The following is a 12,753-nucleotide window of genomic DNA, read 5'->3' as shown; positions in this document are numbered from 1 at the left end:
TTCTTGTAGACAGCATATGGCAGGGTTTTGGTTTCTAATCCACTCTATTTGATTCTGTTTTATAGGTGCTTTTATTCCATTTAGATTCAGAGTTATAATTATCAGCTGTATATTTCCCAGCATTTTGATTTCTACTCCTAGTCCTGCCTTTTCTTCTTTCACTATTTCCTTCTACGCTAATGTTTTGTTTTCAATCAGTCCCCCTAATTCCCACCCTTATTTTACTTCCCTTTCTACCCCCTTTTTATTCTTCTCTTATTTTCTTTACAGTTTTTTTAACTTCCTCCCCTACCCTCTCCCTGCCTTGTACTGCTTCTCTCCCCACCAGTTCATTTGTTACCCTTCTACTTCCCTATCAGTTGCAAATCAATTCTCTGCCCCAATGTATTTGATTGTTCTTATCTCTTTGAGTCAATTTCAATGCATGTAAGAGTTGAGTATTTCCCACCCCCAACCTCTTTACACTTCCAGTGTATTGATGTTCTCCCCCCTCACACCATGAGCTTCTTTGTGACATATAAATTAACCCCCTTATCTTTCTTTCCCATTTCTTATAGTATTAACCTCTTTTTTAGCTCTAGTTGTATATATATATTCATATATATATATACATATGAAAGTATTTATACATATATATATCTATATCTATATACATATTTATGTCTTGGAATTTCATCCTATACAGTTTGTCAGTGTTCACTCTAAGTGTAATTATTCTAGCTGTCCAGGTGATAATAACAATTTTAAAGGGTTATCAATGATCTCTTTTCTTATAGGAATACATATCATTTAACTTATCAGGTCTCTTTAAAAAAGTATTTTTTGTTTTGTTTTTCTTTTTTCCCTTTTTCTTAATTACCTTTTTATGATTCTCTTGAGTTCTGTGCTTGGACATCAAGTTTTCTGTTAAGGTCTGTTCTTTTCTTTACAAATGCTTGGAATATTTATATTTTGCTAAATGACCATACTTTTCCCTGTAAGAATATAATTAGTTTTGTGGGTAGTTGATTCTTGGTTGTAGACCTAGTTCCCTTGCTTTCTGGAATATCCTATTCCATGCTTTTCTGTCCTTCAGTGTAGATGCAACCAGATCCTGTGTTATCCTCACTGTGGTTCCATGGTATCTGAATGACTTCTTTTTAGCACCTTGTAATATTTTTCCTTGGTATCATAGTTCTTGAATTTGGCTATAACATTCCTGGGTGTTGTCAGTTGGGGATTAAGTAAAGGGGGTGATATGTGGATTCTTTCAATCTCCACTTTTCCTTCTTGTTCTTGAATGCTGGGGCAGTTTTCTTGAATAATTTCCTGTAGAATGATGTCCAGGCTTTTTCTTTTGTCATGGTTTTGTAGTATATCAGTGATTCTTAAGTTGTCTCTCCTGCAAAGATTTTCTAAATCTTCTGTTTTGTGAATGAGGTTCTTCATACTTTCCTCAAATTTTTTCATTCATTTTATTTTATTTCATAATGTCCTGCTGTCTTGTGAAGTCACTTGCTTCTTGTTGTTGTATTCTGATTTTTAAAAACTGGATTTCATCCCTGGATTTTTGGTCATCCTTCTCATTCTGGTCTGATTTCTTTGGAGGTCATCTTTAATCTCCTTTGCCTCATTTTCAAGCTGGTTAATTTTGGCTTTCAAGACACTATTTTCTCTTTTTAGTTCAAGTGCCTCAGTTTTCATATGACTTATCTTATTTTTTAAGTTCTTTCCCAGTTGTCTTCTGCCTCTCTTGTGTTTTGAATTTTATTTTTAGTTCTTCCAAAGCCTGTATCCAATTCCTGGGGTTTCTGTTTTTTCTTTGTGTTCACTCATCCTTCTCTGTTCCATTTCCTCTTTGTTCATTGCCTGTATAGAAGCTGTTGATTGTAATATATTTTTTTCTTTTTCTGTTCTTTGCTCATATTTACCCCCTTTTTTACTCCCTGCAGTTTCCTGTGCTCTTCCTCCTCTCATCTTTTATTGTTTTGGGCTTTTTTTGTCAGCCTTCACCCTTGGAGCTTTGTCAGCAAATCTCAGAGTAGTCTGTGGAGGAAGAGTGTTGGAGTTTGAGCTTCCCTGCCCTCTAAGGCTTTGATGGGATTAAGTCCAGCTGGGTTGAGCTGGATGTGCCCTGAAGCCAAAACCTCAGGAAGGGGGAGTGTAATATAAAGTGTCTCTGCTGCTGCAACTAGGCTGCCAGCTCTGAGCTCTGCATTTCTTCTCCAAATGCTTCCCCACTGCCTGTGTTAGACTCTTTGAGCCTGGTACAGTTTTGTACACAATGTACTCCCTCCAGATTAGCACCCTTGCCTGCTCAGATGTTCTAGCTTCAGCTGAAGGCTTAGCACTCCAGGTGTGGGAGAGGTCCTGGGACCTTCCTTCTTCCTTCCCCTTAACCTCGAGTGTTCTTGAATTCTGACTTTTCAGGGTGTTCCTTTTAAGTTGAGTCCAGCAGGAGGGTTCCTTGGCTCTTTCTCATTGTTAGGTTTGATTTTTCAGTCCCCTAGGAGCATTTAGTTTATAATCAGTAAGGAAGGGGTTTTCAGAGGTCTGAACTTTTGCTGCCTCTTTGCTGCCATCTGGACTCTGCCTCTAAGCTTACATCTTTTTAAAAGAGGCAAGACAGAGACAAGTAATCAGGTAGATGCATGAAAAGGTTTATAAATAAGCATGTAAATTTCTTAAATTTATTTTTTGCTTATTTTATTAAATGCTTTATTTAATTATATAGTATATTTAAAATAAAAGGTTTAAAGAGGTGGTATAGCCCCAGATAAAAGTATTAAACCCATTGAAATAACCTTATCATCTACTAATCTCCAAGAGAACAGGAATTTCCTGGGCTTTTTCAGTATAGAAATAATCAATTCATGGTAATAGGTTTTAGCAAAATATTCACAACATGTTTGGGAAATATATTTCAAGAATATGATTTTTTTAATGCTAAAACCAATGAAAATTATAAAATATCCCCATTTCCATCAAATAAATAAAGTAATTGGAAACAGATGGGTCAGAACCTAAGCTGGTGTGGAAGATAAAAGACCACACCAAAATATGAATGTCAAAGATTTGCTCCATGCTATAAGCTAACACAGGCTGGCATGTTATGAAAGTTCCTGATGTTTAGAATGCTAATCCAAGTTGTGTCTTATAAAATTAATTAACATATTCATATGTTCAAAAGGTTATACAAAGCATAATATTTGACTGCACATGATTTCATGAGAATACTTATCATTGTTTCTTAGGAAATCAGTACTCCATTGAAATAATATACTTTTTAAATTTTCATGAAGAATTTTGAATAAATTGAAATTGTTCCACTATTTTAAAAAATGTTTCAATTTGTAGTTACATTTCCCATTTGAAAATGTATGATGATTAATATTATTCAAATGCACCATTCTGGAACTTTTTTAAAAATATGTATGTCCAGCTAATTTTTATATGTATTATTGGCTGGGCAATAAATTGATGTCTTTGCATCCCATCAAATTATGTATTTGTATATATATATGTACACATATATATACATATATTTGTAATATATATACAATTCATAGTTACAGAGATAGATTCATTGCTGACATCTATAATAGATGGAAATGATCATTTAGTACTTTCTGGGAATACTTTAAAAAGCTGGATTTTTCTACTTAGATTATGTTGTCAAGATACTTTAAAAAAATCACATAAGGAAATCTTCTAAGGATGTCTATGCAAGTGTTTTTGTAGAAGAAGAGATAACTGACAAAATGTTTCAGGTTTAAAAATCACAAAACCTTTGTCTGAAAATCCAATTAATCATTTTTTCTCATAATAATGTATTCTCTTTCCACATGCCAATAGATTTAAATATATTTTGCATATCACATTTTTTCTTTTCCTTTCTATTTTCTACTTAATAAGCATATGTTCCCAAAGTCAAATTTTAGCATTATTAATATAAACTGAGAAGGAACCACAGAGGTTATCCAAACTGATTAGCTCATTTTAAAGATGAGGAAACTAAATGCCAGAGGGAGTAAAAAAATTGTCCAAAATCACTTAGAGTGGGTAAGTCACATTTTGCATATAGGTTCGTTAAGTCTACATCCAGAGCACTATGATGCCTTTGAAATTTAATTTCATTATTTTTTCATTTCATATACATAGACACCAATTTCTTACAATTTTGTAAGAAAAAAGCTTCTTACAAAATTTTTATAAGAAAATCTTATAATCCATACACAATTCAGGGAACTGAGAAAACTTTCTCTATATTTTTGAATCTATAAGATATAGAATTTGAGTTGATATTTCTAAAAAGCCTTTGGATGATAATAGTATTATGCATCTCTTAATTGATGATGTAATGTTTCTCTAAATCTGAAGTCCATGATGTTCTATTAAGCATAATTCATGATAAATTTGGAAAATGGCCATCCTTTTTTTGGCATATGAATTGCTTAGAAAGTTTTAGGTATAATTGAAAGAAAAAATGGCACTATATGAATGAGGTTTCAGGGTATATTAAGATAATAAATATACTATTAGAAGTTTACATCTAAATATATCTAAGATTCACCTCTTCTTCTCTATATATAGTAATGTTCCTTGTCTTAGCTTTGCCAAATTATATTATTTGGATCAGTAATCTCCTAATCACCTTCATTTGAAAACTGGTTGTCTTCCTGGACTAGCCTGCTCCATTACTCCTTACATCTTTTCATTTATGAAATACTGTTTATGATACTTTTGTGATAAGTATTTTAAAAAGTAAGTTATAAGTGAATAGTTGTTGAATGTGAATATTGTTTTAGCATATTTCTATGAAATGGAATCTCTAAATTTTTGAAATATAGTTACCACATTTTAGATTTTAGTTTCTTTTTCACTAATAGAGAATTTGTATAAGGACAGATTTAAAAATTCCTTCCTAAATTTTTTGGAGGCAGTATGGCATTCTAGTTTATTACCTTTAGTTATTTTACCATTTTATTACTTATTTGTCAATTGGTCTTGAAATATGGGTCTTGGACTTTGCCTGATGACATATTGGAAAGAGGGAGCACACTTCAGGAGGGATCCTTCCAATGTTGGTAAGTTGGAGTGGAATACAGCTGCCAGCATACACTGGTCAGAGAAAGAAAGAAAGATTTAAGGAGGAAAAAAAGGAAGAAAGTAAGAAATGTTTATTGAGCACTTTTTAATGTCTGGTATTATGCTAAACACTGGGGATATGAATATAAACAAACAAGAGGATTCCTTCCCTCGAAGACCTTGATTTCTAGAATTGGAAGACCACTTTTACACTTATAACAGAGTGATTGTAAGAGGGATGTTTGGACATTTAGGTAAAGTGTTGATTATAGTGATAGATAAATTAATTATCAGATTCTTCTGATGAAGTACAGTATTCATTTAATTACTGTTCTCACCGACAGGAATGGATATGGTAATGGTTGTTTATGTGATTGAGGAAATATAGCATTGAAATGTCTGGAAAGTGACAGGGTAGGACAGAGTCTGGGTGAGATAAGGTTAATGATCTCTCAGACAGAAGGCCAAAACCCAATGGGTTTAGACTGAATTTCAGGGCAGGAGAGGAAGCTGAAATACAGGTGGCACTGAACAAAGATGAGAGGGAAATGATGATTGGCTGAGAATGGGAGAAGGGATATCTAGATATCTAAAAACCATAATCAATAGCCAATAAACCTTTATTAAACATCTATCTACTCTGTGCCAGGTACTATGCTAAATGCTGGGGCTACAAATATAAAAAATGAAGACCAATTCCACCCTCAGAGATCTTACAAAGCATCATGGGAGGGAAATACAGTATAGGAAGCCAAAAGGAGTTATAGGGGACGTGGAAGTCAGAGATGTCTCAAAGTAGTGCAAAGCAATGTGAGAAATGAAGAAATGTTCGCAGCTGAGATCCCTAATTAAATGGAAGTTTTGGAGTTTGTGGCTCTACTTTTTATTCAATGTGGCAGAGGAAAATGATGAGGTGGAGTATCAAGGCTGATGTCTTACAGGAGGAAGAAATTTTCCCCAAAATGAGCTTCTTAAAATATGGTGGCAAAATCAGAAGTGTCTCAGAGTAATGTGGCAAGATGAGAAATTAAATATTCCATTGTTAATTGACTAGATTTTTGAAGATAAGGTGATAATTTTTTGTCTATAAAAGCTTTAGAAAGTTATTTCTCCTACTAAAGCCATGACTTTGACTTTCTGATTTCTATGGAACCAATCCAAACCTCCCAAATCTGTCTCACAGTTTCCCAACAAAGTTTAGAGAGGTACCAAGAGCCTGAGAGTTTTATTTCTGCAAAAGATGAAAAGGGAAGAAACTAACACAAGAGAAGATATGGAGAATGGGACTTTCCTCCCCTAGCATGAGTTTTGTAAGGATCTTTGGAGAAGACATAATAGAGAAGAGATGAATGAATCCTTTACTAATACATGAAACAGCCATATGATGGCTATACTAGTGGCCTTTACAGAAATGACATCTCTTGTCCTATTTTTCCAATGAAGGTCTCCAAAATACAGAGAAGATACAACAGACAAATTAGAAAGTAATCATTTTATTTATTCATCAGCCATCATTATCCAGGTCACAACTGATGTTCCTTAGCCTTTGTCCTCTGCTTCACTTTATTTTTTTTATTTTTATTTTACCCTTCTAACACATTGTTATTATTCTTTTCATCCTTGTCAATTATATATGAACAAAAATAGAGCTTGAGTGTTGATTTAATTTGAATTAATCTAATTGTTGATTTGGAGCATTTTTCTTTATGCCTGGATTTTTTTTTCAAATTAAATTTATTTTCTCACCCACTGATGTATCCTTTACTAGGTTAAAAAGGACTTGTAACTCCTATAACAAATGCAAAATTGAAGGGAAAACATTCTTAACATGTTTGTGATGCTCATTTTGTTTCCACTTTTAACAATCTGACAATCTTTCTAATTATTAGTGACTCAGATGACTGATTATAGCCCTGGAGTATTTTATATCTAATTTGTATTCATTCTTTATATACATGTATGTCATCAGTATCTCTTATTTATATAATTTGAATATAAAGCCTTTATGAGGGCAGCTTGAAGTAAGTCTTTTCCTTAGTTAATTGCTCTCTTAAAATTTTAATTGTATTGTCATATATATATATGCATATATATATATATATATATTGAAGATTACCCATTTTATTTTGTCATTCTAATCTCTCTCTCTGTCTATTGCTTGGAGATGGACTCATCCATTATTAATATCTGTCTTTTTCTTGGTTCCTATGATTAGTTTAAGGTCACCTTTTATTTCTAAGTCACACATTCATTAGGATATAATCTTGGTCTACATTGTGAGATGCTTGTCTATATTTTCTTATTCCCTACTTTCCACTGTACCCATCATTTTGCAGATATTAGTAAGTACTTACCTATTAATAGAGTTATTTAGATTGATTGAATTTAAGGTAACTATGCTCATTTTCTTTTGTTTATTCCATACCTGATCTCTTTAATTTCTCAGGATCCTCATTTCTAAGTAGGACAAAATATAGTTTGGAAAAATATTGCTTACTAATATAATTTCAGATTTGGTCCTGTGTGGCCTCCTTCCTGATATACTGGAAGAAATTATGGTAAAAAGATATATGAAAGTACTGAGATCTTGCTGAGAACAGATATTTAGAGTTGTCAGGGACTGTGAGGCCAATCCCCTCATTTTAGACATGAGTAAATAAACACAGGGAGCTTGTTACTTATCTAGAGTTCTAGAGCTAGAGAGCATCTGAATCAGAATGTAAACCCATTTTCCTGATTCCAAACCAAGAGCTCTAACCTTTACATGGCATGCCTTCAACTGTACTATTCTAAATACCGATTGGAATCCAAAGCTAAGTAACTAAACTGACCATATGTTCTATCCAAATGACTTGGATATGATCAATATGAAATAAGTTACAATTTCCATAGTGATATAATGCCTGGGAAAATTTTTACAAATGTTATCTCATTTACTTCTCATATCAACCATGGGAAGTAGGGACTCTTATTATGCTCATTCTACATATGGGGAAAATTAGGCAGGAATGTTTCTCGAATTTCTCAGGGTCATATAGATAATATGGGCTGGAATTCAGGTCTTGTATCTCTAAGAATAGCACATAATCCACTGGGCAACATAATTGCTTACAGAAAACACAATAGAAATCATTGTCCAATAATTACCAAATTTATTTATAGGAGGCTTTTTTTTGACAGCAAACAACAGGAGACAAAGTAAGTACCAATTAATTTGGGAATGGCTGAAGAAATTATAATATATGAATGCCATGAAATACTGAAAAAGAATGACAAAGATTAGGATTTCAGAGAAAAATTCCTTTCCCTTGTAGATTTTATATACAGTAAGACATTTGGGATGTTTAATGATGCTTCCTCTGTGTGAAGATCTAATAATGTCCGTGCTACAGCAAAAGGCCTTCCCTTAGTAATTAGATACATTAAGTTTGGCCTCCAGTATTATTTCTCCAATGTATAATCAAACATGTGAACTGCAGGAAAGCCATTCCCGCAAAGATTGCTTGTAGACTCTTTTGTTCCTGTTGTTGTCTACTCATCACTTTCCTTCCAAGAAAAAGATTCTCCTCTTGAGTGCATTCATAAAGTTTCTCATTACTATGAATCCTCAAAAAAAGAGATGATCTCTGATTGAAATCCATAGGGAATCCATATGGAATTGATCCTCAGAAGGTATTTTCTCATATTAAACAAGCTCTGAACTCCATTTGAATGTCTTTCCTTATTCATGTCAGGGAAAATATTTCTCAGGTTGGGAATGAGACAATTTTTCCCTGAAGCTTTTACTGCATTGGTTAAATATATTTCCCAAATGTTAATCTCCAGTGTGGATTCTGTTGTGTTACATTAGCTAAGAGTAGCAATTAAAGAGCTCAGCCCCATTCATGACACTTGTGTTTTTCTTTCCAGTATAGATTCTCTGAAATCTAGTAAAATTGGAGCTCTTTTTCAAAACCTTTCTACAATGTTTACATTCACAAGATTTCTTTCCAATGTGGAATCTTGGATATGTGAAAGTCTTTCCACATTATTTATATTCACAAGGTTTCCTTTCAGTGTGAATTCTGATATTCAGCAAGACTGGAACTCTTTGTAGAAGCATTTCCACAGTTTACTTTAATAAGATTTCTCTCCAGTGTGGATTCTCTTATGTTTAGCAACTTTTCCCCTCTGTATAAAAGCCTTTCCACTTTCATTGCATTCAAAAGGTTTCTTGACAGTGTGACTTTTCTAATATTTAATAAGTATAGAACTAAGTGTGAACATCTTTCCACATGCATTACATTCATAAGGTTTCTCATCAGTATGGATGCTCTGATGTGTAGAGAGTTTGGAACTGTCTGTGAAAGCCTTTCTACACTGCTCACATTAATAGTGTTTTTTTCCCAGTGCAGGTTCTCTCATGTGTAGCAAGATGTCTTCTCTGGGTAAAATACATGGAAAAGGTTTCCCCTCAGTGTGAGTTTTCTGATGTGCAAGAAGCTTGGAGTTCTGCCTGAAAACCTTTGCACAGTAATTACATTGATAATGTTTCTCTCTGGTGTGGATTTTCTGATTTGCAGCAAGATTGTGTCTCTGGGTAAAAGCCTTTCTACACTGTTTACACACATAAGGTTTCTCTCCAGTGTGTATTCTCTGATTTGCAGCAAAAGCAGAACAGGCAGCAAAAGCCTTTTTACACTGATTGCACTGATACAGTTTCTCTCCAATGTGGGTTCTCTGATGTGCAGCAAGAGTGGCCATATGTATGAAAGCCATTCCACATTATTTCATTTATAAGGTTTCACTCCAATGTGGATTCTCTGATGTGAAGCAAGATTTTCCTTCTATGTAAAGCCTTTTCACCTTGATTACATTTAAAAGTTTCTGCTTCAGTGTGGATTCTTTGATGTACAACAAGAATGGAACTCTATGAAAAAGCTTTTCCACACTGATTGCATTCATAAGGTTTATCTGCAGAGAGGATTCTCTGATGTCTACCAAGCTTAGAGTTCTGAGGGAACACTTTCCCACCATTATTACCTACATAAACCATTTCTCCATGATAACTTTTTTTTGAATATTGCAACTGCTTTACTGAAAGAGAGAGCTTCTTCAGACACATTTGAAATCAGAAATGCATATGAATCATGGTAATCTAGGGGAAATTGTTCCAGCAATATTCACTATACTGAGGTGAGTTACTTCCTGAGGTCATTTTCTTACACTGATTGAGGATTGAAAACTGTTTGAATTTCTTTCCAGTTTCATCAAATTCACATTCATTTTTTGTGTTTGTATATGGCTTTATATTAGTCACAGATTTCTCTCAAATTGAACTCACAGAGATTGCCTTTTATGAATCTTTGCTGATTCTTCCACAAAATGTTTCTGCAGCTTTGTAGACATCTCCTTCACCTCAAACCTGGTCTCTGCATCCACAGAGAACAAGTTCTGATGAATCTTCAGGATGATTTCCCTGAACAGCTCTTTCTGAGAATGCTCCAATAGGCACCACTCTTCCTTGGTGAAATCCTGAAATCCACAGTTACATACTTGAATGTCACCCACTCCTAGGATGGGGGTCTCGGGGTCCCAGGGACCATTTCTTCTGGCTCCAGGGTCACTCCTTGGGCCAAACTTTGTAACTCTTCAGGGCAAAGGATCCCCAAGGTAGAGAGATTTCCTCTTTGTATGCCCTGCTCTCCAATGTGTTTCTTATATTTCTGAAGATTGGAGCTCTTTTTGAAAGCTTTCCCACACTGATTACATACATAATGTTTGTCTCTAGCATGACTTTTATGATATTTATTAAGTGAGGGACTCTGAGTGAAAGTCTTTCCACAGAGATTTCACTGATGTAGTATCTCTCCAGTGTGGATTCTCTGATGTGTAAAAAGTTTGGTACTGTCAGTCCACACTGTTTACATTCATACTATTTCTCCCCAGTGTGGATTCTATGATATGTGGCAAGACTGCTTCTCTGGGTAAAAGCCTTTCCACATTGTTTACACTCATAAGGTTTCTTTCCTGTGTGGATTCTCTGATGGGCAGCAAAAGCAGAGCTTTCTTTGAAAGCCTTTCCACATTGATGACTTTCATAGGGTTTCTCACTATTGTGAATTCTCTGATGTGCATCAAGATTGTAGCTCTGTGTAAAACTCTTTTCACATTGGACACATTCAAATGGTTTCTTTCCAGTGTGGATTCTCTGGTGTTTCCCAAGATTGGAGTGATTTCTGCAAGCCTTTTCACACTGATTACACTGATAGCGTTTCTCTCCAGTGTGAAATCTCTGGTGTCTAGTATGATGTTGTCAACATGGAATCTAGAAACTTCAAACTTGTGGTCTAGTGGGATCTGGTAAACCCCCATAACTAGCTTGTAGGTTGGAGGCCCCAAAGTTTGTCAGTTCCTTGTTCCCATAGGAATCCACCCTGAAGGGAATCTCAGGCTAGCAGTTTCAGACCGAGTGGGGGACACTTATGTGAATAACATATCCATTTCAGATGGGGACTAAGCTCAAGCCATTAGAGGAATTTATTTTTTTTTTGTTTTAGGGGATATAGAATATAAGAATAACAAGTTGTAAACAGTAGAATAACAGTTGTTAAAATTTTCATATAAAATTTTGATCATAGGCCATACATTCAATCTAAAAAGTATGGAACATATGGTTGAGTGATTTATCAAAGATAGTATTTATTTATCTAAAGTTAAATATTATCTCTCAAAAAACTTCAGATATTAAATAGAAGTGAATGCAAATACATAAGGCTCAGAATAAACTCCTGGATTTTTTTTTTTAATTCTAAGCCATCATTTAGCAACACTGACTATTTTTCCCTCCCTCATATGGGGAGAACTTTTTTTCCCCTTAAATTTCTCTCAATGTACATAGAAAAAAATTCTGCAGACCCAAATATTATATCAAATCAAAGAATATATACACTAATAATGCTATACAAATTAATAATAATGTAGGTTATTACACATCTAATAATTGTTAATGCTCTCTTTAATTTCATCCACTTAGTGAATGACAACCTTTTCCCCTTAGGACAACTCAAGAAGCAAATTGTTGGTATACAATGCATTTCATGGATCAAGTCATGGTGTATGTTCTATAAACATTACTGTCAGAAAACTTTCCCTTGAGAATTAATTTGTATTCATACTCCATTGATGGCAGGTAAACCCTCACAATTTTTCTTTCTTCCTAATTTGCATTGCCACTCTGAATTCTGAGTTGGCAGCAGCCACTTCCAACTATGTATGCACTTGCTTATGTAAAATTGTATTTAAAAATGAGTACTAAGTTACTAATTATATAATATTTTTGCAATCTAAATATAAAATATTTAATTCAATATTAGGAGTAATGCAATTTCAAGTCAGCAAAATTTTCTAATATAAAGTTCTTAAAATATGCTGTCAAATAGGCCTCTCTCTAGAAATGAAGGCAAATAATTGATAGCACATATTTAGCTAAATTTGGGAAGTGAAGAAATTACTCTCAGAGTATAATAGGCTTGTCTGAAATAATAATTTTACTTTAATAATAGAGTTGTTAGGCATTTTTTTCTTAAGTCATTCTTTGAGGTGGTAGAATATATTTTCTTTATACTTGTAATTTCATTTTTAATCCACTTTAACAAAATCAATCTAAAAAGAGTTTCCTGGTTATATATGAATCAACATTTAAAT

The sequence above is a fragment of the Monodelphis domestica genome, chromosome 6, assembly GCF_027887165.1.
Source record: "Monodelphis domestica isolate mMonDom1 chromosome 6, mMonDom1.pri, whole genome shotgun sequence".
Classification (NCBI taxonomy): domain Eukaryota; kingdom Metazoa; phylum Chordata; class Mammalia; order Didelphimorphia; family Didelphidae; genus Monodelphis; species Monodelphis domestica.
The sequence above is the reverse complement of the archived record's forward strand: the minus strand, read 5'-3'. Positions refer to the sequence as shown.